Source organism: Eptatretus burgeri, chromosome 13, assembly GCF_056783735.1.
Source record: "Eptatretus burgeri isolate ZD-2024b chromosome 13, Ebu_testis_v1, whole genome shotgun sequence".
NCBI lineage: Eukaryota > Metazoa > Chordata > Myxini > Myxiniformes > Myxinidae > Eptatretus > Eptatretus burgeri.
In genome coordinates this window covers 80,636,468-80,640,712 of record NC_140973.1, presented here as the reverse complement: position 1 = coordinate 80,640,712, position 4,245 = coordinate 80,636,468, and the positions used below count along the sequence as shown (strand labels likewise).

General features: G+C 51.3%; 1 protein-coding gene across 1 annotated transcript in view; it reads left to right on the top strand.

The window, feature by feature from the left end:
* The first annotated feature begins 233 nt into the window (after positions 1-233).
* LOC147014901 (uncharacterized) overlaps positions 234-4,245 on the top strand; it is a 98,907-nt gene continuing 94,895 nt past the window's right edge. Inside the window, exon 1 of the mRNA XM_085853339.1 lies at positions 234-442. The gene's annotated coding sequence lies outside the window, so the exon portion shown is untranslated. The remainder of the gene's footprint in view (positions 443-4,245) is intronic.

Below are 4,245 nucleotides of genomic sequence, written 5' to 3'. Positions count from 1 at the left end.
AACATGTCTTTCATCATCTTCTTTATTTTCGTCGGTTGCATTTTTTCCTTTTCTTCGCCATTTTCGTATATCCGTGTATTTTTCGACTGCTGCGAGCTCGCGCTCTCCGTGACTCGCGTCGCTAATCTCGCGAGATTTGACGGTTTTATTTATTAAATGATGCATTGTACCCAAATGCCCCCCCCCCCTAGCGACGGCCCTGGGTCGTGGGGGGAGCGGATACTCTGCTAATGGCAGTTCATGGTGTCCGTGTACAACACCGTATATCATTTTCACGTCCGCGAAAATAGTGCGTCTTCTACGAAATTAGCGCGCGGCATAAAGTCCTTGTCAATGGCGTGATTAAAAACAAATAGTGCAATCGCATTTTGGTGAAATCGCATCCGAGAGCAAGATTTGTGATCAATAATTTCATTCAGTGTGAACGGAATCAAGGATTACGGTAAAACATGCAATGGAGACGTTCTCCTCACGTCGAGAATCGTTCGTTATATGATCGATTGTATTATAAATGGGAAATGTCAGGAAATAAATAACGACAAACGATCAAAAGTGCGAAACGGAACGAACGTTCTTCAAACATCGATTGGTTCACAAACGAACTCGGAATTCAATTCCATTTTGGAATCAAATTTGAACTGTGACATCAACAATGGGAGTGACGTCACAGAGCTCGCCCCAGCGTTCTTCGTTACAGTTGAAACTGCTTCGAGAGGGAAGGACGTGTCTGTCTGTGTCGTGGATTTTATATTCTCTGGAGGTGTCAACATTCGGTCACGTGACACATCGATCACACACAAGGTTTGACTTCAGATTCTGTTCGGGTGATGTTCAGTTATGTTGGGGTTTAACTTGTTTATACACCTTGGTTAATGAACGGTGATCACTGGGATTTCAACAACTACCGAGGGGTGTTCTCAGTGTATGCTTGGTGAGGAGTTGCCTTCCTGGTTCTTCCTCCCCTTCTTAGCTGACCCCCCCCCCGTTTCCCACTCTCTCCCTCCCCTCCCTCCTCTATCCCACTCCCTCTTTCTTCCCCCTGACTCCCCCTTAATATTCCCATCAGCGAAGGCACAGGTTGTATTTGCTCATCTAATGTGTGTGTGTGTGTGTGTGTGTGTGTGTGTGTGTGTGTGTGTGTGTGTGTGTGTGTGTGTGTGTGTGTGTGTTTGTGTATGTGTATATCTTCTTCTTCTTCCTCTATCGGCTTGCTCCCGTTAGGGGTCGCCACAGCGGACCAACCGTCTCCATTTTGCTCTATCCTCCACATCTTCCATTGACACTCCAACCACCTGCATGTCCGCCCTCACCGCATCCATGAACCTCTTCTTTGGCCTTCCTCTTCTCCTCCTACCTGGCGGCTCCATCTTCAACATCCTTCTCCCGATATACTCCGTTTCCCTCCTGTGTACATGTCCAAACCATCTCAATCTCGCCTCTCTCACTTTGTCTCCAAACCGTCCTACCTGCGCTGTCCCTCTAATATACTCATTTCTAATCCTGTTCATCCTCATCACTCCCAACGAGAATCGCAGCATCTTTAACTCTGCCACCTCCAGCTCCGCTTCCTGTCTTTTTGTTAGCGTCACCGCCTCCAAACCATACAACATAGCTGGTCTCACTACCGTCTTATATACTTTCCCTTTAACTCTTGCAGCTACCCTTCTGTCACAAATCACTCCTGCAACTCTTCTCCACCCACTACATCCTGCCTGCACTCTCTTTTTCACTTCTCTCCCACACTCTCCGTTACTTTGGACAGTTGATCCCAAGTATTTAAACCAATCCACCTTCCCCACCTCAACTCCTTGCAACCGCACCATACCACCACTCTCCCTCACATTTACGCACATGTACTCCGTCTTACTCCGACTGACTAACATTCCCCTTCTCTCCAGTGCGTACCTCCACCTCTCGAGGCTCGCCTCAGCCTGCTCCCTACTCTCCCTACAGATCATGATGTCATCCGTGAACATCATAGTCCATGGGGACTCCAGTCTGATCTCGTCCGTCAACCTGTCCATCACCATTGCAAACAGGAAAGGGCTCAGAGTCGATCCTTGGTGCAATCCCACTTTAACCTTAAACCGGTCCGTCATTCCTTCCGCACACCTCACCGCTGTCACACTGTCCTCATACATATCCTGCACAATCCTCACATACTTCTCCACCACTCCCAACTTCCTCATACAATGCCACAACTCCTCTCTTGGCACCCTATCATAAGCTTTCTCTAAATCCACAAACACACAATGTAACTTCTTCTGGCCTTCCCTATACTTCTCCATCAACATTCTCAAAGCAAACATTGCATCAGTGGTGCTCTTTCCTGGCATAAACCCATATTGCTGCTCACAGATCGTCACCTCTCCTCTCAACCGAGCTTCCACTACTCTTTCCCACAACTTCATGGTGTGGCTTAACAACTTTATCCCTCTGTAATTTCCACAGCTCTGCACATCACCCTTATTCTTGAATGTGTATGTGTATATATTGTTGCGAATTCGCGCCCGCCGGCATGCGAACGGCCACGTAACTCGAATCACGGCACGTCGCCCACCGGACGGACAATTCTGTCGTGACCCTCTCGGAGTAACGCCGGGAACTAGTCACGGGTGGGCCTTTCGGCCTCACCACGATCGTGCCAATCGGCCCCCGCGTGGGATAGGGTTGTTCGCCAAATTCAACCAACCTAAGTGCCCACACGGAGGGTAGACCAGGCGATCGCACCTCGCCGCAGGTCGACTCCGGACACGGGCCACTTAAGCGACCCGTTCCGTACTATCGGGATAACCAAGCGGTGTTATCGTCGGCCTCGACGGTTCCGATTAATTATCGGGCGTATTAAGCCCACTTCCAACCCTTTACGTGAAGCAAGATGGAGATTCAATTAAAGAAAAGACAAAGCGAAACGGGAAAAACAGTTCAACATAATTCACATTTATTCCGTGGCACACGGAGAGTACACATATACAATTACAACAATTATGCACCAAAAGCAGATGTTACAAAAGAAACACAACAATGCAGATCTACTACCGACTACGCGAGCACACGGCAACACTTACACAGTTTTACTTTACAGACGGCGCCGACATCACATTTACTCAAAAGCAAAAGAAAAGGGCCACCCTCAAAGACAAGGGGGCAGACGGGGCCTGTGGGCCACGAGACCGGGTGGATCCGACCCGTGTCTTGTGATGAGCCGCAAATGTGGAGGTGGTGCCCCGACTCCGCACTCCCTCGCGGGTTTCGTTGGCACTGCTTGGAGTGGGGTGGGGATGGGGCCCCCTTTTCGCACTATCTCAGCGCGGGGGGGAGAAAGGGGGGAATTGTTGATGCTCTGGGGAAAGAGGATAGCTGGCTTGCTTGAGTCCTGCGACGAGCAACTCCACTGCGACCTCGTCGCCGACCGCCGTCTTCCTTGCCTCGGACCCGAGGTATCCGGTCCCCTCCGCAATTCTCCTCAGCCGACTGCAGCAAATCACCTCGACCGCGCTCCAGGCTTCCTCTCTCTGCAGCTCCCCAACAGACTCCGAACCCCGACAGACTGCCACTCTCCAGACCCGATTCTCCTCAGCCGACTGCCTCCAACCCTTCTCCAACTCAAACTGCCTCGAACTCACTCGACCGAAAAACTGACTTCGCCCCGCGCTCGGCGCTTTATAGTCCGGCAGGAGAACCCATATGCAAATTTCTGGATCAGAACGAGCTCGGGGGTGGAGCCACGCTCGCCCATTGGACGGAGAAAAAGGGGCGTGAGTCTCCCCTGATCCTCGAATTTGCATATATCGATTCAACTCCGACGCGCCTGGAGGCGGGGCCAAACCGCCCCGCGCTTGCTGATTGGACGGATCAGAAGTGGGCGTGTATCATTCCTGATCCGACTTCTCCTCGGAAAGGCCGCTATTTGCACCCGCGGCTCGGCGCGCATCCCGCACGAGGCCAGGACAGCCTGACGCTCGGTGCCCACAAGCGGTGCGGGAATGGCCGCAGAAGGAGAGGCGAAGGTGGTGGAGGGTTTAAAGTGCTGGTCCATGGCCATGGCGACATTTGGAATGGCGGTGATGCGATGTTTGCGGGAGCGAGTTGTGAAGGTAAAGGTCGTGGCTGTTGGCGTTGTTGTTGTTGTGAAGCGGCGTTGCGGTTGGTGGTTGTTGTGTGATGGCGGTTGAGACGTGGTTGGTTCAAAATAAAGAAAGAACAGAAAAACGGCTATCTTAAAGGGTCGCAGCCCGAATGAAT